Raw genomic sequence first — 26,464 nt, 5'->3', positions numbered from 1 at the left:
AGCGACACTAACCCAGCTGCTCAGTCAGGCTGTTCGGGACCGCCGCGGTGAAATCGTGGCATCCCGAACAGCTTACAGGACACCGGGAGGGACCTTACCTGCCTCCTCAGTGTCTGCTCCATGCCGGGATCCCCTGCATCGCCGGCGCTCTCCTTTGACGTTATCACGTCGTCGCACACACCGCGCCGTCATCCAATAGGAGCGGCGTGCGTAGCGACGTGATGACGCGACGTGATGACGGAGAGCGTGGATCCCGGGGAAGAAGACGTCCGGAGCGTCGGGGACACCACGGGGACGCGGCGACAGTGATGGAGCGACATCTGGGGCAGCGGTGACGGGTCCGGAGCGGCAGGAACACGTGTGTATTACCTCCTATACCAGTGGTCTTCAACCTGCGGACCTCCAGATGTTGCAAAACTACAACTCCCAGCATGCCCGGACAGCCAACGGCTGTCCGGGCATGCTGGGAGTTGTAGTTTTGCAACATCCGGAGGTCCTAAGATTGAAGATCACTGTTGGGTGCAGAATCTTTTTTTTTCTAGATTTTGCACCTCTAAAATTGGGTGCGTGTTATATGCCGGTGCGTCCTATAGGGCAAAAAATACGGTACACTCAAATTCCGTTATGCAAAACATTTGCAGTTTTGATTTTTTTGCAGTTTTCCGGCATGTGAGCGGAATTCCGGCAGAATTTCTGTGCACACAAAACGCAGAATTTTCGCAGCAAAAATTCCCTTGTGTGAATGTGACAGCAAAATGCCCACTGAACGCACTGCCCTCATTTACAAAGAGTGGAGTTTTCTTTGTGGGTTTATGTTTCTGACAGGTATTTTTCCTCGGTATATTTACTACTGTATCTTGTATTTGGCGATTTTCCCTACATATTTTTTATTTTTATTTTTTTACACATGCTCTAAGCTGTCGGGTTTTCCAGAACTCGAATCCACCACATTTTTTGTGGGAACATTAGTACATTTTAAGACACACCCCTTTCCCCCAGATGACCACGCCCCCTTTTGAAAGGGTTTTCTGAGTAAAGTAGAGAGTTAGTAGGGTTTTTAGGATTTTTTGAAAGAAATTCTGGTGCACGACACACGTGACACAAAAAATGTGCAGTAAATTTCTGCAGAATATTTTCTGTGACCATGGCCTAAAAGTAATCTCCAAACTGTGGACCTCCAGATGCTGCAAAACTACAACTCCCAGCATTTCTGTCCGGGCATGCTGGGAGTTGTAGTTTTGCAACATCTGGACGACCACCGTTTGGAGACCACTGCTGTATAAGGTCTTACATTTTGTGTTTCTGTGTAATTTATTTACATTTAATTTGCAATATGAAGACAGAAAAAATCTACTTTTGGCACTTTTGACACCGTTCAGGTTTCACACCGAACAACCTGTTAAAGGGGTATTCCAGGCCAAAACTTTTTTTTATATATCAACTAGCTCCAGAAAGTTAAACAGATTTGTAAATTACTTCTATTAAAAAAACTTAATCCTTCCAATAGTTATTAGCTTCTGAAGTTGAGTTGTTGTTTTCTGTCTAACTGCTCTCTGATGACTCACGTCCCGGGAGCTGTCCAGCTCCTACGGGGATATTTTCCCATCATGCACAGCTCCTGGGACGTGACATCATCAATGAGCAGTTAGACAGAAAACTTCAGAAGCTAATAACTATTGGAAGGATTAAGATTTTTTTAATAGAAGTAATTTACAAATCTGTTTAACTTTCCGGAGCCAGTTGATATACATAAAAAAGTTTTTGCCTGGAATACTCCTTTAATTCTTCAGGTTATTACAGATATGTGTATATTTAATAGGTGTTGTTTTTTGTTGTTTTTTGTTTTACATAATATGCAAGTGAGAACATTTATTCATTTGCAGATTTTGTAAGACTTTTTATTTTTTTATGTCTTGAAATCCTGTTAAGGGATTATTGTTTTACTGTCTAATATATCTGTATTCTCCTGTACACTAATACATTATGATCTGCGTTACTATGACACCGGAGGGTGTTAGGGTGTAGAAGATTCCGTCACTTATCCATGTCACAAATCTGACATGGATTTCTACAGCAGATATTCACTCTAAATTCAAGAAATTCTGCAGCAGAATATACAGGGGCTGATCCCTGTCCTGGCGAGACAATGTAGTTTCCATGTAAATGTAACATCACTTTCTACATCTGCATTTACTATTGTGTTTACTACTAGAAATTGTCCTAATTTATGCCTTATTCACAATGCAATCTGATGAAGGGAGATACGGCTCCGGAAACGTGTTAGCTTTTATTTGTTTTAATGTTATTTTATTCATGTTAATAAATTTAAAGGGGTACTCTGTTGATAGACATCTTATACCCTATCCAAAGGGATGTCTGATCACGGAGGACCAGCCGCTTAGACCCCCCCCCCCCCCTATATATCCATGCAGACACCAGGAGTTCTAAACATTACGTTTAGAACGCTAGGTTTGGGTGGCCGTGGTTGTAATATCATGCCACGCCCCCCTCATGATGTCACCTCCCACCTAGAAACAAGGAAACCTGGTGATTGTAGTTGGAGGGAGGGAACACAAACAGAAAATAGCCAGTTCACACAAACAAGCCAGCAGCATGATGGAGGACACAGGACATGGTGATTTGACACCAACACAAGCATGGCCATGTGACACCAACACCTATAATCAAGGAAACCTGGGGATTGTAATTGTAGGGAGGGAAACCAAACAGAATATAGCCAGTTCACACAAACAAGCCAGTAGCGTCATGGGGGACACAGGACATGGCCATTTGACACCAACATCTCTGTCCATGTCAGATACTGTCCAGAGCAGGAAAGTTTGTTAAGGGGATTTGCTCCTGCTCTGGACAGTTCCTGACATAGACAGAGAGCACTGTGGTCAGACTGGAAATAACTACACAACTTCCTCTGGAGCATACAGCAGCTGATAAGTACTGTAAGGATTAAGATGTTTTAATTTACAAATCTGTTCAACTTTCTGGCCCCAGTTGATAAAAACCCTTTAAGTCACCTTATGTGACACCTTATGTTACAGCTGCCTAAGGAAGCCATATTAACACTTATTAAAGGGTTAGGTTAATCACATTGTGGTGTCCTGGTACAGGACCTTGTCCTGTCCCTGTCTTAGGTCCCCTCAGATAGAGTCCCTCCATTCCACATGGCTTTTCTGCAGGGTTTACCCTTTACTAGCCTCGCATAATGCATTATAAAAGTGCGATGTATATTGGTCAATCCGTATACAACTATGTACAAAGTTGTATAGTAAAATGTCTAGGACCTTCCGGGGTCATGTGATACTGTCATGTGATGTACCCAGAGTTCTCTAGGTTCAGGACCTCCAGGCTTGACAACCAATGGGATTAGTCCATCCCCCTAGTATATAAGGGGCTGCAGTCACTAAATTCACTCTCTTCTCTCTTAGTTCGGGACTATAAAGCAGCACAATCATCATATCTCAATTCATCTCAACTAGGCCAAAGCCTAAAGAACCAGCAGCCACGAAAACCGCGAGTTACCAAGCTCTATCTACAAATTCCTAGTGACTACTATTCAACTCAAATCCTATAATTAGTAGCATAGTGGCCTGCTTAAAGGGGTACTCCGGTGCTTAGACATCTTATCCACTATCCAAAGGATAGGGGATAAGATGCCTGATCGCGGGAATCCCGCCGCTGAGGACCCCAGTGATCTTGCACGCGGCACCCCGCTTGTAATCAGTCCCCGGAGCGTGTTCGCTCCGGGTCTGATTACCGGCGGCGTGTGACGTCACGCCTCCGCCCCCGTGTGACGTCACGCTCCACCCCTCAATGCAAGCCTACGGGAGGGGGCGTGATAGCATTCACGCACCCTCCCGTAGGCTTGCATTGAGGGGCGGAGCGTGACGTCACACGGGGGCAGAGGCGTGACGTCACACGCCGCTGGTAATCAGACCCAGAGCGAACACGCTCCAGGGACTGATTACAAACGGGGTGCCGTGTGCAAGATCCCGCGGGTCCTTGGGATAGGGGATAAAATGTCTAAGGACCGGATTACCCCTTTAAATCTCAAGACTACTAGTCCCAGCCAAGCCTGTGAGGAACCTGCATCCCGGTTACCTTGAGAGAAACTGTATATTTGTAAAGACTGTTGCACAAGAAGTTAAGTAAAAGTTCCAGTTATCTCAAAAATCCTGCTGTGGACATTCCATTTATTTTCCTGCCGTTTTTGGGCCGGTTGTCGGCAGGGCCTTCCATACAAAACAACCGCACCCTGGCGTCACGACAAATCAAGGGTAAATATCCACCAGACCCTGCTGCACCGTTGCAACACCCCGGCACCACAACTCCCTGTTATGTCAAATCTACAGTCCTAGATTATTAAAGCACTATACCCTTCAGAGGTCCTGAGGATACTGATTCCAGGTCCTGACACAATAATGGGCCCCAATAATCCAGCAAAAGACAACTCCATTGAAGCTGTTGTGCAGCCAATCACTTACTTCTAGGGCAAGTCTTATGGATGATTTACAAAGGAATTTATAAAAAACATTTTCTCCTTTTGCTCCTTTCCTAATACAACATTGTTTTCACCATCTATGACTAAGTTCACACCATGTAAATACATTAGTTTAGTGAGACGGCTCGAGGCGCACGTCAAACTTATGGCCCCAGTATAACACGAAATTATAAACAAATTTACCATACAGACCCCGCTATGAGGACACAACCCTCCCGGCTCTGCTAATCTTCATGTTCGTACGTAAACTTTCACAAGGTGAAGAAGAATCCGATGGAGAGACGATGACAGATTGTCACTAATAAAGTGAACCTGTGCGATAAGTTTTTAATAATTAATACGAGAAGACACAATCCACATTCTCAATGAGCACTAATTGCTGACACGCGCGGCGCGGCACCCGCGCTATATTTGTGTTTTGACAGAATTTGCTAAATTTTTTGGGTGAGCTCGATGTATCATCACTTATTAGGGTTGCCAAGCACGAAAATATATATATAACGTGGGAAGACAAATAATGAAAAGTCTCGAAAGGAAGATCTGAAGCGTCTGCCGATCGCAGGTCTGAGCCGCGAGTACGTCATTCACCGACACCGTCTGGGATAGTTGACAGATCTCAGCCTATAGCCCCCTGGTCACCATGGCAACTGCAGGGCTCGGTGGAGAGATGAAAGTCAGCATCCCGAGCGCTGGTATCTTTCCTAAACTTAACTATTGGCTAAGGAGAGGGGGGCATCACATGACTCCCGAAATCTGCGACACTGGTTTCAAGAACATATGCATAATTTCTGCAAACGATATTCCAATATATTCTGGTACAACTCCACAAAGGACTGCATGATAATTTACATACCCCAAGAAGGCGGTAAAGAGGACGCAACCCAATAAATAGAAGAAAGTGACTCAATCTGCAAGAAACTGCTCCTTATTCATACCATGGATTAAAGGGGTACTCCGGTGAAAAACTTTTTTTTCTAAAATCAACTGGTGCCAGAAAGTTAAACAGATTTGTACATTACTTCTATTAAAAAATCTTAATCCTTCCTGTACTTATTAGCTGCTGAATACTACAGTGGAAATTCTTTTCCGTTTGGAACACAGAGCTCTCTGCTGACATCACGAGCACAGTGCTCTCTGCTGACATCACGAGCACAGTGCTCTCTGCTGACATCTCTGTCCATTTTTAGGAAGTGTCCAGAGTAAAAGGAAATCCCCATAGCAAACATATGCTGTTCTGGACAGTTCCTAAAATGGGCAGAGATGTCAGCAGAGAGCACTGTGCTCGTGATGTCAGCAGAGAGCTCTGTGTTCCAAAAAGAAAATAATTTCCTCTGTAGTATTCAGCAGCTAATAAGTACTGGAAGGATTAATATTTTTTAATAGAAGTAGTTTAAAAATCTGTTTAACTTTCTGGCACCAGTTGATTTAAAAAAAAAAAAAAAAAAGTTTTTCACCGGAGTACCCCTTTAACAAACACCAATTAGAAGTATTCCGATAAAAAAAAAAAGCAAACTGATAGGAATAGATTTTGACGGGAAAAAAAATTCTAATTTAAAAAGACGCTGTCAGATTGTCAAGTTGTGCATAGGGAGGGAGCGCTCGCTGAATTCACATCGGGCCGGTGATGTATAGTTCTGTCCAGGACATCAGGGGCCCATACACTGAGGACCTCCGAGTCTATCACACAGCGGACCCTGAAGGAGGATCAGTACGGTGGTGACAGGCGTTGCATACCCCCAGCCACGCCTTTGCTGATCACGAAATAAATTGATTTTCTGGCTGATAAACCATGGAACAGTGCAGCCAAAGGTATGTTTGTTACTAACAGTATTATCATGGTAACAGTATGGGGGGGGGGGTATAGTATTGGGGACAGTTGCGCTTTAAAGGGGTACTTCACTGCTCAGTGTTTGGAACAAACTATTCCGAATGCTGGAGCTGGCACTGGAAGCTCATGATGTCATAGCCCCACCCCCTTGAGACGTCATACCCCGCCCCCTCAATGCAAGTCTATGGGAGGGGGCGTGACGGCTGTCACGCCCCCTCCCATAGACTTGCATTGAGGGGGCGGGGTGTGACATCACAAAGTGGGCGGGGCTGTGACGTCAGGATCTCCCGGCGCTGGCTCCAGCATTCGAAACAGTTGGTTCCAAACGCTGAGTAGCGAAGTATCCCTTTAACCTTCCTAATATACTTTATAAGAAAATGTTATTTCTTTTTTTATAGAAACCATGGCTTATAAAAAAAAAATATATATAAATAAAATAAGACCACTAGGGGTCCCCATACCATCCAGAACATTATCCTGTTTGGCTGGACCATCATTTTGGGACAAAGTCCAGGAATGGAGGGCGGGAGTAGCACTCCTCTGTGCTCACTCCTGTCCTATCAGACTGCAGCATGACAACAGAGAGGAAGGGGTTACAGAGCAGCCTGCAGTGATTGGATGAAGAGATCCAGCACAGCAGAAAGGGAGGACACGCCCCCTCTAGAGCACAGGATAACAAACCAAGTGAGCAATGGATAGAAGGTATTTGTAAAAGAAATATAGATGCCTTCGGCTGTCCGGGCAGGCTGGGAGTGGTAGTTTTGTAACAGCTGGAGACACACTGTTTGGAAAACACCTTAGGGGACCATGGGGGGAGGAAATAAACCTTCCTCTCAGCCGTACGTCTCACTGGCTGGCGGACAATTTACTGATACATTTGCATCCATTTAATGAGAATGTGACACCGCTGGCACCTCCACGGACGGGGCCCCCATATCTTGTCTTATTCTCATTCCTCCGGTGTCACACGGCCCATCGTTCTCTTCCTATAGAGCTGCCCCGTTCCTGACCTTTCCGGCTGGAGGTGCACAAATCCGCACGGATCCCATGCTAAATGTATTTTTTGCTCGAAGCGGACGATCATCCTAGCGCAATAGCCAGCCGCACAAAGTCATAAATCTTGTCAGCGAAGATTGCTTGCCTGCCACTTCCAGCACATCATGGCTCACCTGAATGCAGTTTATCTTTGTTTTTCAGCTTGAATCCCTGAACACGGGGTTAATCACTGTGTATCCATGCTTGGGAAAGGCCACGAGACGTATCCACTGGCTCACACTATCTATTTTCTCTCCCTCTCTCCTTCTCTTTAATAGCCAAGATTTTGCTCAGGCGGAAAAAAAAAGAAAAGAAAAAAAAGAAAACAAATAAATAAAATTTTTACAAAAAAATAAAAGGCTTCAAACCTTAGAAGAAAAAGCGACAATCAACCTGCAATAATAACCCCGATTCCGCTATACGGGTTATTATACGAAAGGTCACAGGAAAATCCGGGAGAGACAACAAGATCAATCATCGCTGACAATAGATTTCAGGCTGGAACGTGTCGCAGATGTAGGAGGACATAAGGGCTTATTCACACCTTGTCGTCATGTCTCATTTTTTTTAGTGTAATTTCCCACAATCCCATCTAAACTTCCAATATTGAAATACAATGGCAGTGTTTAAAGGGGTAATCCGCCCTTAGACATCTTATCCCCTACTCTATCCAGCAGCGGGACCCCCGTGATCTCCCTGCAGCACCTGCCGTTCATTTAAAGCGTTGGGTACAGCGCCGGAGGCTCGTGACGTCAAGGCCACGCCCCCTCAATACAAGTCTATGGGAGGGGGTGTGACTCCGCCCCGTGTTGCCAGTCATTCGGCACGGAAAGAAGTTCGCTCTGTGCACCGGATGTCTGGGGTGCCACAGCTGAGATCGCTGGGTCCCCAGCGGCAGGACCCCCGCGATCAGACATCTTATCCCTATACTTTGGATAGGGGATAAGATGCCTAGGGGCGGAGTACCCCTTTAAAGGAGTACTCTGCCATTAGGTAAAAAGAATTGCTGTGGAGGAATATAGCACTGCTCACCAGTCTATTCCCCAGTTCTTAAACCACCAGAAATCTTTTTATTTTTGGACTCTTAGTCCAAAAATAAGTATTACAATTCCCAATTGCTCAGTATTACAATTCCCAGAATGCAGTTTTCTCTCAGTTCTTCAGTAAGGTTATCCCAATGTGCCTACTCCCTACCTGTTGCAGAGCATCTCATTTCATAGCAGACTAGCATGAACAGTAAGGTTGCAGCACCAGCTGTATACATTCCCTGTCTGCTCCTCTGCCTGTGGCATTACACAAGGAAGAATGTTGTAACCACACCTTATTCCTTACTAAATGTCCCAATAAAGATATATATATATATATTTATATATATATATATATATATGCATATGTGTATATATGACAAGGAGATGTAGCTAAAGGGGCTGGCCAGAGGTGATGACATCACTCAGGAGGTGGGGCTTGAGCTCAGAGACAAGATCCAGCCACTGCAAGGAAAGCAGAAAAGTGGACATGCGACAGTAGCTGAAAGCTGGAGACAATCAGGGCACAAACAGTGCAGGAAACATACAACCTGTGGGCTTCAGCTGTTGAGACATGCTGGGAGTTGTAGTTTTACAACAGCTGAAGACCCAAAGGCTGTACAGCATTGCTTTAGGTGACGTCTGCTGCCCTATATAAGAGCGGGATAAGCTAGAAGGAGAGAAGCCGGTTGTTCCATCACATACAGCATTCCCCGACATCACGCTACCAGACAGGAGATCCCCTTTAATACACCGCAGCAGGTTCCGGATGTCATTCTGCTATTATTCAATCACCAACATGGGACCGTTCAGAGAATGTGTTCCTCCTGATACGGCTCGGTGTGCGGGGGCTGGGGGGGCACATTTGTTTCTGCACAAAAAGTTTCAGCGACACAATTTAATTAAGTTTTTTTTTTTTTTCAGGGACGTCTCTGAAATACGGTGAATAGCGCCGAGCTGCTGTGTGCACGAGGAGGGGTTTGGAAAATTAATTTGTAGAAGAACATAAAGAGAACAAAATCTGTTGAAATGAATGTGAACTGTCACTTGGAAGTAATTAAAATTTCCCGTAACTCCGCAGCCGCCATCGCCATCCTCCCAACTACGCCAGACGCACAAAACAGCTGCAAGTGAGAGTTAACCTGTTCTTCTGCCTCAGCGGCCGATCTGCAAGAAACCGGAGATGAGTCTGTACTACGTGAAAAAACGGCTGTCCAAAATGTGGCTCTCCAGCTGTGGCAAAACTACAACTCCCAGCATGCCCTGACAGCCTGCATTACAACAGTGTTCACAGTATAGTGCAAGACTACAACTCACATCATGTCCTGACAGCCTTTGGTGCATCCCGCTAGTGCAACCTATTCCCCAACCTATGTCTCTCCTCAGAACTACAACTCCCAGCATGCCAACAACGCAGCCATGTTCCCCAGTGAGTACAAGCACAACCCCCGCATGCACTCACAGTCTGCACTACAGAAGTTCCCTAACGGAGTGCAAAACTATTTCCTGTGCCCTCGGAGCCTTTGATGCATTGTTATTCACAACCTGTGTGCCTCCAGCTGTTGCAAGACTACAACTCCCAACACACCTGAAAGCCAGCATTACAGCAGTGTCCCCAAAGTAGTGCAAAACCACAACACACGTCATGCCCTAACAGCCTTTGGTGCAGCCGCATTCCCGTCAGTGTTTCCCAACCAGTGTGCCTCCAGCTGATGCAAAACTACAACTCCCTGCATGCCCAAACAGCCAAAGGCCATCGTTTCCAAACTGGCGTGCCTCCAGCTATGGAAAAAACTACAACTCCCAGCATGCCCAGACAGCCATTGGCCAGTGTTTACCAACCAGGGTGCCTCCAGCTGATGCAAAACTACAACTCCCAGCATGCCCAAAGAGCCAAAGGCCATCGTTTCCAAACTGGCGTGCCTCCAGCTACGGAAAAAACTACAACTCCCAGCATGCCCAGACAGCCATTGGCCAGTGTTTACCAACCAGGGTGCCTCCAGCTGTTGCAAAACTACAACTCCCAGCATGACCAGACAGCCATTGGCCACTGTTTCCCAGCCAGTGTGCCTCCAGCTATAGAAAAAACTGCAACTCCCAGCATGCCCAGACAGCCTTTTACCATAGTTTGCCATGCCCGGACAGACTAAGGCCAGTGTTTCTTAACCAGAATACCTTCAGCTATTGCAAAACTACAACTCCCAGCATGCCCAAACAGCCAAAGGCCAGTGTTTGCAAACTGGCGTGCCTCCAGCTATAGAAAAAACTACAACTCCCAGCATGCCCAGACAGCCTTTTAGCAGTGTTTGTCATGCCCAGACAGACTAAGGTCAGTGTTTCTTAATCAGTATACCTCCAGCTGTTGCAAAACTACAACTCCCAGCATGCCCGGACAGCCAAAGGCTGTCCGGGCATGCTGGAAGTTGTAGTTTTGCAACAGCTGGAGGCACACTGGCTGGAAAGCACTATATGTGATGATGGGAAACAGAATGTTAGTGCATTATGGGAGCTGTGGTTTTGCAGAATCAAAGGTTGGGGAACGCTGCAGTAGTTCCCTTTGATATAAGTTACCAAGTGACTGATGCGATGGGATCAGATCTCCTGTCGGTCGTCCTTTCACACTTCACACACATTTCTTAGAAAACCCGGAACATGGCAGACATCCACAGAGCCGGTATGTGACAGGACTCTTTATAGGACTCAGTGACTGGTGTCAACTAACAAAACCTACGGCTTCTGTGCGATCCAACAGCGTCTACTGACAGAATCACTCTATAGAGTTAAAGAGGACCGGTCACCAGACTAAACTTTAATATAATGTTCCTTATGTAATTATAAGACACTTTGCTATTTATTTGCTGTTAAAATTCTCAACCTTTATATATTTTCAATGTGATTGAAAAAAATGGCCACTAGATGGCTCTGTTCTGTTCCCTGCACAAGTCAAACAGTTAGTTTGGTCTCCTCCCGGCCTGGCAGGGGACCAAACTCAGGAAGTGGGTGCGGGGCATGGCAGGGCACAGCTCTCGCAGGCATTAGTGACGTCCTGCCTGCTGGGGAAACGCCCAATTTCGCCTCCCGAGAGCTCACACAATGTGAGCAAGGGAAAGGTATGATACACAGCTTTTTTTAAAGAGGTACCATTGTGGAAAACCTTTTTTTTTTTTTTTAAATCAACTGGTGCCAGAAAGTTCAACAGATTTGTAAATTACTTCTATTAAAAAAATCTTAATCCTTCCAGTACTTATTAGCGGCTATATACTACAGAGGATATGCTTTTCTTTTTAGATTTCTCTGATGTCACGACCACAGTGCTCTCTGCTGACCTCTGCTGTAAATTTTAGGAACTGTCCAGAGCAGGAGAAAATCCTCATAGCAAACATATGCTGCTCTGGACAGTTCCTAAAATGGACAGCAGAGGTCAGCAGAGAGCACTGTGGTCATGACATCAGAGAAATCTAAAAAGATAAGCATTTCCTTGAAAGTATATAGCCCCTAAAAAGTAATGGAAGGATTAAGATTTTTAAATAGAAATAATTTACAAATCTGTTTAACTTTCTGGCATTAGTTGATTTAAAAAAGAAAAAAAAACGTTTTCCACAGGAGTACCCCTTTAAAAAGCTGTGTATTATACCTTTCCCTTGCTCACATTGTGTGAGCTCCTGGGAGGAGAAAGTGGGCGTTTCCCCAGCAGGCGCGACATCACTAATGCCTGCGAGAGCTCTGCCCTGCCATGCCCCGCACCTACTTCCTGAGTTTGGTCCCCTGCCAGGCCAGGAGGAGACCAAACTAACTGTTTGACTTGTGCAGGGAACAGAACAGAGCCATCTAGTGGCCGTTTTTTTCAATCAAATTAAAAACATATAAAGATTGAGAATTTTCAAAATTAAAAAATTAAGATAAAAAAAAAGTTTTCCATGGGAGTACCCCTTTAAAGAGTTTATAAGGGCAGTGGGGTGTTAGGAGTAGTTAGGGAATATAATCTGAGATAGTTTAGAAAATATGGTGTGTGTGTGTGTGTCCCCCCCCCCCATATGGACCTGTTAATACTCTGGAATCTCCGGCTATGGATCCCTAGGATGCACCAGTTTGGAGAAGGCTACAATGGGGTGAGGAGTCTAAGGGGTTCAGGATAGGCTGCAGCAAAGTCCAGACCTCCTTGAGAAGGTGAAAAACGGAACCTTGGCCTCATTACCCTATTTTGTTGTTGTGTCTCCAATTCGTCATTAATGGAAAACCAGATGCTGTATCGACAAGTGGCCACGAATGAGGTGACAGGACTAGAGAGTGGCCGCAGGACTAAAGCATGGTCAGATGGGGCGTGGAGTCAGAGCCCACGAACAAGAAAAGACGTAATGACTCAAGTCCCAGACAAGGTAATAGACGGGAGACGTGTAGTCAGAAGAAGGTCAAGGTCAAGATCTGCGTAATCTTTAGAAAAATCCTCCAGTGGTCGACGGGATGCAAGGCACTGAACACAGTAGTAAAAGGGAACTGACGTTTATTCACCCGTGATGCAACGCGTTTCACAGTACAACTACTTCATCAGGCATTGATGCCTGATGAAGCAGTTGTACTGTGAAACGCGTTGCATCATGGGTGAATAAACATCAGTTGCCTTTAATTACTGTGTTCAGCGCCTTGCATCCCGTCGACCACTGGAGGATTTTTCTAAAGATTGCATTTATCTGGATGTGGAAAGGCTGCAGTCACTCGTTAATTTCCATACTCTGATCCATTGTTGCACTTGGGGAGTGTAACCCTCTGGGGTAAGCGTTCACTTTGCCTGAGCCCCCCCCCCCCCCCCCCCCCAGTGTACCTCTTGGTTAATGCACTACTGAGCGCTGTCTGTCTTTTGTTTCAAGATCTGCGTAAAGAAACACAAGTACCAGACAAAGTAATCGAAAGGTTGAGTCGTGGGACAAACACAGGGGAGCAATATGAGGGTTTACCAGGTGGGGGAATAGGATAAACTTCAGACAATTTATAAGAGAATAGCTTGTATGGGAACCAGAGATCACCCCACATAGCGGCAGCCTGCGGAGGGGAGACTGCAAGGCAACAGCACAGAAAGATTTCACAGAACACCAGCTGAAAGGCGAAACAATGAGACCACGGGAACCAGAACATTCTGCTAAAATACCTGCTGGGTTATATTTATCAAAGAAATCAGCGGCGCATTCCCAACATCTAACGTCACGGAGCAATCACCACAAGGAGAGACGAGAGAATTCACAGAAGGAGCCTGGAAAGTATATAAAGAGCAATTACACACTAGGGTTAAAGGGGTTCTCCGGTGCTTACACATCTTATCCCCTATCCAAAGGATAGGGGATAAGATGCCTGATCACGGGAGTCCTGCCGCTGGGGACCCCCGTGATCTTGCACGCGGCACCCCGTTTATAATTAGTCCCCGGAGCGTGTTCGCTCCGAGTCTAATTACTGGCGACCACAGGGCCGACGGTGTGTGACGTCACCCCTCCGCCCCCATGTGAAGTCACTCTCCGCCCCTCAATGCAAGCCTACAGGAGGGGGCGTGACAACTGTCACGCCCCCTTCCAAAGGCTTGCATTGAGGGGCGGAGCATGAAGTCACACGCCATCGGGCCTGTGGTCGCCGGTAATCAGACCCGGATCGAACACGCTCCGGGGACTAATTATAAATGGGGTGCCACGTGCAAGATCACTGGGGTCCCCAGCAGCGGGACTCCCGCGATCAGGCATCTTATCCCCTATCCTTTGGATACGGGATAAGATGTCTGAACACCGGAGAACCCCTTTAATTCACACTTCTGAATTTCCGCTTGCGGAATTCTGCCTCAAATTAAAGCTCATAGACTTCTATGGGATTCCGCACTCCCATTCACACTTCTGAATTTCCGCTTGCTAGTGTGAATGGGAGTGCGGAATCCCATGGAAGTCTATGCGGAATTCAGCAAGTGGAAATTCAGAAGTGTGAATGGGAGTGCGGAGACCCATAGAAGTCTATTGGGCTTTAAAGGGGTATTCCAGGCAAAACCTTTTTTTATATACCGTATATCAACTGGCTCCGGAAAGTTAAACAGATTTGTAAATTACTTCTATTAAAAAATCTTAATCCTTCCAATAGCTATTAGCTTCTGAAGTTTTCTGTCTAACTGCTCAATGATGATGTCACGTCCCGGGAGCTGTGCATGATGGGAAAATATCCCCATAGGAACTGCACAGCTCCTGGGACGTGAGTCATCAGAGAGCAGTTAGACAGAAAACAACAACTCAACTTCAGAAGCTAATAACTATTGGAAGGATTAAGATTTTTTTTAATAGAAGTAATTTACAAATCTGCTTAACTTTCCGGAGCCAGTTGATATATATAAAAAAAAGTTTTGGCCTGGAATTCCACATGCGGAAATTCTTCCGTGTGAATAGACCGATGCGCACGCACTAATCTATCCAGACGTGCATCAGACGCCATTGAGTGAATCCTGATATGTCAAGTAATGGGGGTGTGCTACAGCTGTACCCATGACCAGCTCTGCTCCCTGACATTAGTCCCTATCTAAAGAACTTTTTTACCCAATCCGTTCCAAACGGACCATTGTTTGTTGAAACCATCATATGTTGAGTGATCCGTGCAATGTAAAGTATAAGACAGTGGTCTTCAACCTGCAGGCCTCCAGATGTTGCAAAACTACAACACCCAGCATGCCCGGACAGCCGTTGGCTGTCCGGGCATGCTGGGTGTTGTAGTTTTGCAGCATCTGGAGGTCTGCAGGTTGAAGACCACTGTTAGTGTAAGTTGAACTCACCTGTCCCCGCCGCTCCGGACCGTCACCGCTGCCCTGGATGTCGCCGTCCATCACTGCCGCCGCTTCCCTGAGGTGTCCCCGATGCTCCAGCAAGGCCTCTGCTTCCCCGGCATCCGCGCGCTCCGTCGCCGCCATCACGTTGTTACGCACGCCGCTCCTATTGGATGACGGGACGGCGTGCGCAGCGACGTGATGACGACGATGGAGAGCGCCGACGATGCAGGGGATCCCGAAGAGGACGCGCCGGAGCCCCGAGGACAGGTAAGTGATCGTCAGCGGACCACACGGGGCACCGTAAACGGCTATCCGGTGGCATCTGAAGCAGTCTGCGCTGCAGGATAGCCGATTATGCGATGGCCCCGACATACAAAAGCATCGTATGTTGATGCTGCCTTCACCATGCGATGGCCTCTGAGAGTGATCGTATGCTGAAATGATCGTATGTCGGGGCCATCGTAGGTCGGGGGGGGTCACTGTATATGCATTGCTCTCTTATAGGTATATAGGTATTCATGATAGGTGTCAAGGGTTTATTATTATTATATATCTTTTTCACGTGTGGAATCTATAATTTTAATGCATATAAATAAAAGTATGTTTTTATAACAATGGTCTCTTGGTCTAGAGCTGTGATACCCTGCCGTGTGAATAGACCCTAAAGCTATGTTCACACTCCGGAATCTCCAGACGGAAAAATTCTATTATGGCCAGCACTGACTGGTCAATGCTAGGACCACGCGGACATTGCCGTCCCCAATAGACAGCACTGTCTAAGATTGTTTCAAGCATGTGATGTTCCTTTATACTCACCTGGGGCAAGTAACAGGTGTGGGCAATATAAAAATCACACCTGAAAGCAGATTAAAAAGGAGAGAAGTTCACTTAGTTTTAGCACTGTGTGTCTGTGTGTGCCACACTAAGCATGGACAACAGAAAGAGGAGAAGAGAACTGTCTGAGGACTTGAGAACCAAAATTGTGGAAAAATATCAACAATCTCAGGGTTACAAGTCCATCTCCAGAGATCTAGATTTGCCTTTGTCCAGTGCACAACATTATCAAGAAGTTTACACCCCATGGCACTGTAGCTAATCTCCCTGGGCGTGGACGGAAGAGAAAAATTAATGAAAGGTGTCAACACAGGATAGTCCGGATGGTGTATAAGCAGCCCCAAACAAGTTCCAAAGATATTCAAGCTGTCCTGCAGGCTCAGGGAGCATCAGTGTCGACATTTAAATGAAATGAAACGCTATGGAGGAGACACAGGAGGACCCCACTATGGAGGAGACACAGGAGGACCCCCCTATGGAGGAGACCCAGGAGGACCCCACTATGGAGGAGACCCAGGAGGACCCCACTGCTGACACAGACATAAAAAAGTAAGACTACATTTTGCCAAGATGAACTTGAGTAACCAAAATCCTTCTGGGAAAACGTCTTGTGGACAGATGAGACCAAGATAGATCTTTTTGGTAAAGCAAATCATTCTACTGTTTACTGAAAACGGAATGAGGCCTACAAAGAAAAGAACACAGTACCTACAGTGACATATGGTGGAGGTCAGTGATGTTTTGGGGTTGTTGGTTCCTCAACTTACAAAATTAATCCCAGGACGACCATTGTATGTTGAGACCATAACTCTATGGAAACCTGGTAATTGGTTCTAAAGGCACCAAAATGTCATCCAAAAATAGGAAAAAGTGAGAATTAAAGAAAAATAAGTAGATAACTAATATAGATAAAGCAAATCCTTACAGATAAAAGTAAGAAAGATCTGCTGGGAGCTGTAATCACTGTCTATGTAGAGGACAGGAGCTTCTTCAGGGTCCTGGACAGTACACACTGTGTCCTAAAAAAGTAATATGGAGCTGCCCTCACCTTGTGTCAAAAGGAGCAGCTAACCCTGGCACAGGTAAAGAAGAGTACAGAACATGTAATACCTCCCTGTACTGTAGGGGGCGCAACCAGACACCAGTCAGTGCATACACTTCAGTAATACAGGTAAAGAGTACAGAACATGTAATACCTCCCTGTACTGTAGGGGGCGCTACCAGACACCAGTCAGTGCATACACTTCAGTAATACAGGTAAAGAGTACAGAACATGTAATATCTCTGTACTGTAGGGGGCGCTACCAGACACCAGTCAGTGCATACACTTCAGTAATACAGGTAAAGAGTACAGAACATGTAATACCTCCCTGTACTATAGGGGGCGCTACCAGACACCAGTCAGTACATACACTTCAGTAATACAGGTAAACAGTACAGAACATGTAATACCACCCTGTACTGTAGGAGGTGCTACCAGACACCAGTCAGTACATACACTTCAGTAATACAGGTACAGAGTACAGAACATGTAATACCTCCCTGTACTGTAGGGGGTGCTACCAGATACCAGTCAGTGCATGTACTTCAGTAATACAGGTAAAGAGTACAGGCATGTAATACCTCCCTATACTGTAGGGGGCGCTACCAGACACCAGTCAGTACATACACTTCAGTAATACAGGTAATGAGTACAGAACATGTAATACCTCCCTGTACTGTAGGGGGCGCTACCAGACACCAGTCAGTGCATACATCTCAGTGATACAGGTAAAGAGTACAGAACATGTAATACCTCCATGTACTGTAGGGGGCGCTACCAGACACCAGTCAGTGCATACACTTCAGTAATACAGGTAAAGAGTACAGAACATGTAATACCTCCCTGTACTGTAGGGGGCGCTACCAGACACCAGTCAGTGCATACATTTCAGTAATACAGGTAAAGAGTACAGAACATGTAATACCTCAATACCTCCCTGTACTGTAGAGGGCGCAACCAGACAACAGTCAGTGCATACACTTCAGTAATACAGGTAAACAGTACAGAACATGTAATACCTCCCTGTACTGTAGGGGGCGCTACCAGACACCAGTCAGTGCATACATTTCAGTAATACAGGTAAAGAGTACAGAACATGTAATACCTCCCTGTACTGTAGGTGGCGCTACCAGACACCAGTCAGTGCATACACTTCAGTAATACAGGTAAACAGTACAGAACATGTAATACCTCCCTGTACTGTAGGGGGGGCTACCAGACAACAGTCAGTGCATACACTTCAGTAATACAGGTAAAGAGTACAGAACATGTAATACCTCCCTGTACTGTAGGGGGCGCTACCAGACACCAGTCAGTGCATACACTTCAGTAATACAGGTGTTTTACCAGTGAATGCCCATTCTGATTGGTCGGTTCTTTCAGCCATTGACACGTTTCGCAGATCTGGACTGTCTGTAGCATTGTATGTTGAGTCTGGTTTCAAGTTACAATGGTCCAGAAAAAATCATTGTATGTTGAAACTATTGTATGTTGAGCGATCACTGTATATTTTTTCCGGTATTATGGACGACGTAAAAGTGTTACGTGCTGCTAAAAAGTGAGTAAGCCCACTGTTCGGTACTACTAGTAGTACCTATGTGTCATTACCCCAGACAAAATCACTGGAGGTGCCATAAATGAAGGTAAATGGCCTGACCCTGATTTCACGCCGTCGCAGATGGTAAAGCGCACATCGAATGCTCTATCGCTGGCATTAAAGTCTAAGCTCACACTGGGGAAGTTCACACGATGGCTCTTTCTTACGTTTATGAACCTTTATTTACTGTACACACAGTCAGGACTTTCTCCGGCATCGGAAGCTTTAGAACAAACAGTTTTATGGGGTTTCTGGGACCCGCCGGTGTTTTTTTTGCCAGTCATCGGCCGCCACATTTCACACCGCCGCAAAAGGACGGAGAGCAAACAAAGCGATCTGTCCGCACGATGAACGCCGCATCGTCTCTCGCCGTCACCTGCGCTCATAACCGGCCCCTACAAATTCTCCCCCCTGTCGGCGCGCGATGCAATTAAACTCCTGTGACCCGGCTCTGCTGTATCGGCGTTACACCTTCACCGTCCCTGCCGAACATGTTAATAACAATAAAAGGGAATAGTAATAAAGCGCCGTATAGTGAACGTCACGTGCTCGCCATCCTCATTATCTTATTTATTTCTGGGCGGCTGAATCGCAAATAACATTTCCAAATGTCTTCAGATCCTGGAAGGGAAAAGTCTGTGAACGGAGCAATTAAAACGCGTGGGAAAATGTTAGAAAAGAAAACGCAATAATAAAGGTCAAGACGCTACAAAAATACTTAAGATGTACAGAAAGCAATAAGGATCATTTACAAACACGGGCGACATTTACATCATGTCAGGAGGCGAAATAGCTGAACAGCAACAACAGTGCTTTCCAAACAGTGTGTCTCCAGCTGTTCCAAAACTACAACTCCCAGCATGCCCGGACAGCCAATGGCTGTCCGGGCATGCAGGGAGTTGTAGTTTTGAAACAGCTGGAGGCACAATGGTTGGGAAACACTGGCCTAAGGATGTCCGGGCATGCTGGTAGTTATAGTTTTGCAACAGCTGGAGGCACACTGGTTGGGAAACACTGGCCTAAGGATGTCTGGGCATGCCAGGAGTTGTAGTTTTGCAACAGCTGGAGGCACACTGGTTGGGAAACACTGGCCTAAGGATGTCTGGGCATGCCAGGAGTTGTAGTTTTGCAACAGCTGGAGGCACACTGGTTGGGAAACACTGGCCTAAGGATGTCCGGGCATGCTGGGAGTTGTACATTTGCAACAGCTGGAGGCACACTGCTAGGAAAACACTAGCCTAAAGCTGTCCGGGCATGTTGGAAGTTGTAGTTCTGCAACAGCTGGAGGCACCCTGGTTGGGAAACACTAACCTAAGGATGTCTGGGCATGCTGGGAGTTATAGTTTTGCCACAACTGGAGGCACACTGGTTGGAAAATACTGGCCTTAGGCTGTCTGGGCATGCTGGGAGTTGTAGTTTTGCAACAGCTGGAGACTCACTGTTTGAAATACACTGCCGTAGTCTGTAACTAACTATAGAAACCTTTCAGACTCTTGGCAATAGCACTGAGAGGCTCCCTTAGGGGCTGTGTATAACATAATCGTACTGCACATTATGCATACACATGTATCATTATTTATAATTAATATAGACAAACATATGTAACTTCATGCACTCGTTTACGTCTGTTTTTATGTATCTATGTGTACGTTAAAGGCATATGTATGTTTTCAGATGTTTTGCCTTTTGGGAGCATGTTATATCACAGTAAGGGCAAGTGTAGGTTAGTACAGGTCACCCCTTTTTATGGTGAGTGCTCCGATCATTGCCTAAGGGTGTAGTGCTTATGCTGGTCATCTATGAGGGTCATTATGGTGCAGGGGTCGCCCTTATCAGAGCGGGTCAATATGGTGCAGGGGGTCGCCCTTATCAGAGCGGGTCAGTATGGTGCAGGGGCTAGCCCTTATCAGGGCGGGTCAGTATGGTGCAGGGGGTTGACCTTATCAGGGCGGGTCAGTATGGTGCAGGGGGTCACCCTTATCAGAGCGGGTCAGTATGGTGCAGGGGGGTCCCCTTATCAGAGCGGGTCAGTATGATGCAGGGGGTTGCTCTTATCAGGGCGGGTCAGTATGATGCAGGGGGTCACCCTTATCAGAGTGGGTAAGTATCGTGCAGGGGGTCACCCTTATCAGAGTGGGTCAGTATCATGCAGGGGGTCACCCTTATCAGAGTGGGTCAGTATCGTGCAGGGGGTCACCCTTATCAGGGCGGGTAAGACATCTGCTGAAATTTCTATGTGTTTATCTTGCTGTAACTGGCACGGGCGGGGCTTCTGCAGGTTGCTTGAACTGACATCAGCGCCGCTTATAAAGGGAGGGGGATGAATATTCATAAGCGGGGATGACGTCAGTGCCAGTTAACCTGCAGAAGCCCCGCATGTGCCAGTTACAGCAAGATAAACACATAGAATAAAACCACAATTGCGGGCAAACGGCCAGGCGGATCCGGGTAAGGTAGGGCTCGTTTTAATAAGCGTCTCCCGCACAATCCACCAGGATAGTGTGGGAGAAAATATTTGACAGTTTTCCTTTAAGTTGCGATATAGAGCGCCTAAAGGAATTGTGATACAGAGCACCTAAAGGAATTGTGATACAGAGCGCCTAACGGAATTGTGATACAGAGCACCTAAAGGAATTGTGATACAGAGCGCCTAAAGGAATTGTGATACAGAGCGCCTAAAGGAATTGTGATACAGAGAGCCTAAAGGAATTGTGATACAGAGCGCCTAAAGGAATTGTGATAGAGAGCGCCTAAAGGAATTGTGATACAGAGCGCCTAAAGGAATTGTGATACAGAGCGCCTAAAGGAATTGTGATAGAGAGCGCCTAAAGGAATTGTGATAGAGAGCGCCTAAAGGAATTGTGATACAGAGCGCCTAAAGGAATTGTGATACAGAGCACCTAAAGGAATTGTGATAGAGAGCGCCTAAAGGAATTGTGATACAGAGACCTAAAGGAATTGTGATAAGAGCGCTTAAAGGAATTGTGATAGAGAGAGTCTAAAGGAATTGTGATACAGAGCACCTAAAGGAATTGTGATACAGAGCGCCTAAAGGAATTGTGATACAGAGCGCATAACGGAATTGTGATACAGAGCACCTAAAGGAATTGTGATACAGAGCGCCTAAAGGAATTGTGATACAGAACTCCTAAAGGAATTGTGATACAGAGCGCCTAAAGGAATTGTGATACAGAGCGCCTAAAGGAATTGTGATACAGAGCACCTAAAGGAATTGTGATACAGAGCGCCTAAAGGAATTGTGATAGAGAGCGCCTAAAGGAATTGTGATACAGAGCGCCTAAAGGAATTGTGATACAGAGCACCTAAAGGAATTGTGATAGAGAGCGCCTAAAGGAATTGTGATACAGAGCACCTAAAAGAATTGTGATAAGAGCGCTTAAAGGAATTGTGATAGAGAGAGTCTAAAGGAATTGTGATACAGAGCACCTAAAGGAATTGTGATACAGAGCGCCTAAAGGAATTGTGATACAGAGCGCCTAAAGGAATTGTGATACAGAGCGCCTAAAGGAATTGTGATACAGAGCGCCTAAAGGAATTGTGATACAGAGCGCCTAAAGGAATTGTGATACAGAGCGCCTAAAGGAATTGTGATACAGAGCGCCTAAAGGAATTGTGATACAGAGCACCTAAAGGAATTGTGATACAGAGCACCTAAAGATATTGTGATAAGAGCGCTTAAAGGAATTGTGATAGAGAGAGTCTAAAGGAATTGTGATACAGAGCGCCTAAAGGAATTGTGATACATAGCGCCTAAAGGAATTGTGATATGGAGTAGGGATCGACCGATATCGTTTTTTTAGGGCCGATACCGATAATCGGTGCAGGTTAGGGCCGATAGCCGATAACTTATACCGATATTCCGGTATAAGTTATCGGCTATTTAACCCCCTGCGACACCGCTGCTGATCATTGATTTAAAGCGGGCGCTTTAAATCAATGATCTGCAGTGGCTTTTGCGGGGCCATAGGCCGCCGCCACCCGCTTCTCTCCCCTACCTGTCAGGGTGGTCCGGGCCATCCATCCTTCCTTCCTGTAGTGTCCGGGGGCGTTCCGGGTGAAGAATGAACCGGTCCGGGCTGTCCTTCTTCTCCGGCGGTCATCTACTTCACTCCGGGCAGGCTCCGGCCTAGTACGCTGCATAGACGCCGCTGCGCAGTGACGCCCATGCACAGCGACGCACCTGACGTCACGGCGTAGCGGCGTCTATGCAGCGTACTAGGCCGGAGCCTGCCCGGAGTGGAGAAGAGGACCGTGGGAGAAGAAGGACAGCCCGGACCGGTTCACTCTTCACTCGGAGCGCCCCCGGACACTACAGGAAGGAAGGATGGATGGCCCGGACCACCCCCATTACGGGTAAGTTTAATTTTTTTATTGACTCGGAGGGTGGGGGAGGGGCCCGACCGATATAGCGGTATGGGCAAAAATCCATACCGGTATACCGCCTAGCATCACGGTGGGGGGTGCGACGCGGTGCGGTGGGTCGGGGATGCGGTGTGGTGGGTCGGGAGTGCGGTGCGGCGGGTCGAGGGGGTGGCGGTCGCGGTGCGGGGGGCGGGGCATTATCGGCTTGATAATTGTCGATACCGATTATGCCCAAAATCGTGATTATCGGCCGATAATATCGGCCATACCGATAATCGGTCGATCCCTAATATGGAGCACCTAAAGGAATTGTGATACAGAGCGCCTAATGGAATTGTGATACAGAGCACCTAAAGGAATTGTGATAGAGAGCGCATAAAGGAATTGTGATACAGAGCGCCTAAAGGAATTGTGATACAGAGCGCCTAAAGGAATTGTGATACAGAGCACCTAAAGGAATTGTGATACAGAGCACCTAAAGGAATTGTGATACAGAGCGCCTAAAGGAATTGTGATACAGAGCGCCTAAAGGAATTGTGATACAGAGAGCCTAAAGGAATTGTGATACAGAGCACCTAAAGGAATTGTGATACAGAGCACCTAAAGGAATTGTGATACATAGCGCCTAGAGGAATTGTGATATGGAGCACCTAAAGGATTTGTGATAAGAGCGCTTAAAGGAATTGTGATACATAGCGCCTAAAGGAATTGTGATAGAGAGCGCCTAAAGGAATTGTGATACAGAGCGCCTAAAGGAATTGTGATACAGAGCGCCTAAAGGAATTGTGATACAGAGCACCTAAAGGAATTGTGATACAGAGCGCCTAAAGGAATTGTGATACAGAGCGCCTAAAGGAATTGTGATAGAGAGCGCCTAAAGGAATTGTGATACAGAGCGCCTAAAGGAATTGTGATACAGAGCAGCTAAAGGAATTGTGATAGAGAGCGCCTAAAGGAATTGTGATACAGAGCACCTAAAGGAATTGTGATACAGAGCGCCTAAAGGATTTGTGATAAGAGCGCTTAAAGGACTTGTGATACATAGCGCCTAAAGGAATTGTGATAGAGAGCGCCTAAAGGAATTGTGATACAGAGCGCCTAAAGGAATTCTACCTGTGGATGGTGCGGGAGAAAACATATGATAGTTTTCCTTTAATCTTGTGGGACAACTTGCACAATTGGTGGCTGACTAAATACTTTTTTGCCCCACTGTGTAAGTGTGTGTATGTATGTATATGAGTGTGTGTATGTATGTATATGTATATGAGTGTATGTATGTATATGTGTATGTATATGAGTGTGTGTATGTATCAGGCAGGCATTTACACGTTGGTGTTTGTATTTCTTCACTTTCTGTTAGCATATTGCCAAGTACCCTCTCTTTCCTTCTGTATGTGTTTGAGTGTGTATATGAGTGTGTGTATGCATCAGGTAGACGTTTACACGTTGGAGTTTGTCTTTCTTTGTTCTCTGATCGCACATTACCAAGTGCCCTCTCATTCCCTCTGTATGTGTGTGAGTGTGTATATGTGTGTATGTATATGAGTGTGTGTATGTATGTATTGTTTGTCTTTCTTCACTCTTCTGTATGTGTGCGTGTGTATGTATATGAGTGTATGTATATATGTATTGTTTGTCTTTCTTCACTCTTCTGTATGTGTGCGTGTGTATGTATATGAGTGTATGTATATATGTATTGTTTGTCTTCCTTCGCTCTCTGTTCGCACTTTGCCGAGTGCCCTCTCATTCCCTCTGTATGTGTGTGAGTGTGTATATGTGTGTATGTATATGAGTGTGTGTATGTATGTATTGTTTGTCTTTCTTCACTCTTCTGTATGTGTGCGTGTGTATGTATATGAGTGTATGTATATATGTATTGTTTGTCTTTCTTCACTCTTCTGTATGTGTGCGTGTGTATGTATATAAGTGTATGTATATATGTATTGTTTGTCTTCCTTCGCTCTCTGTTCGCACTTTGCCGAGTGCCCTCTCATTCCCTCTGTATGTGTGTGAGTGTATATGTGTGTGTTTGTATCAGGCAGACATAGTAATGCATCCAGACCCCTTTTAAATTCTTTTACAGAGTACACCATGACCACCTCCTCAGGCAGAGAATTCCACAGTCTCACTGCTCTTACAGTAAAGAACCCCGTCTGTGCTGGTGTAGAAACCTTCGTTCCTGTATAAGTAGAGGATGCCCCCTTGTTATATATACAGTCCTGGGTATAAATAGATCATAGAGAGATCTCTGTACGGCCCCCTGATATATTTATACATAGTTATTAGGTCTCCCCTAAGCCTTCTTTTTTCTAAATTAACTAACCCTAATTCTGATAATCTTTCTGGGTACTTCCATTCCCCATATTACCCTGGTTGCCCGTCTTTGAACCCTCTCCAGCTCCACTATATGTTTCTTGTACACTGGTGCCCAGTACTGTACACAGTATTCCATGTGTGGTCTGACCAGTACTGTACACAGTATTCCATGTGTGGTCTGACCAGTACTGTACACAGTATTCCATGTGTGGTCTGACCAGTACTGTACACAGTATTCCATGTGTGGTCTGACCAGTACTGTACACAGTATTCCATGTGTGGTCTGACCAGTACTGTACACAGTATTCCATGTGTGGTCTGACCAGTACTGTACACAGTATTCCATGTGTGGTCTGACCAGTACTGTACACAGTATTCCATGTGTGGTCTGACCAGTACTGTACACAGTATTCCATGTGTGGTCTGACCAGTACTGTACACAGTATTCCATGTGTGGTCTGACCAGTACTGTACACAGTATTCTATGTGTGGTCTGACCAGTACTGTACACAGTATTCTATGTGTGGTCTGACGAGTACTGAACACAGTATTCCATGTGTGGTCTGACCAGTACTGTACACAGTATTCTATGTGTGGTCTGACCAGTACTGTACACAGTATTCTATGTGTGGTCTGACCAGTACTGTACACAGTATTCCATGTGTGGTCTGACCAGTACTGTACACAGTATTCTATGTGTGGTCTGACCAGTACTGTACACAGTATTCTATGTGTGGTCTGACCAGTACTGTACACAGTATTCTATGTGTGGTCTGACCAGTACTGTACACAGTATTCCTTGTGTGGTCTGACCAGTACTGTACACAGTATTCTATGTGTGGTCTGACCAGTACTGTACACAGTATTCTATGTGTGGTCTGACCAGTACTGTACACAGTATTCCATGTGTGGTCTGACCAGTACTGTACACAGTATTCCATGTGTGGTCTGACCAGTACTGTACACAGTATTCCATGTGTGGTCTGACCAGTACTGTACACAGTATTCCATGTGTGGTCTGACCAGTACTGTACACAGTATTCCATGTGTGGTCTGACCAGTACTGTACACAGTATTCCATGTGTGGTCTGACCAGTACGGTACACA

This window comes from Hyla sarda, chromosome 7, assembly GCF_029499605.1.
Source record: "Hyla sarda isolate aHylSar1 chromosome 7, aHylSar1.hap1, whole genome shotgun sequence".
NCBI lineage: Eukaryota > Metazoa > Chordata > Amphibia > Anura > Hylidae > Hyla > Hyla sarda.
This window is presented reverse-complemented; position numbering follows the sequence as displayed.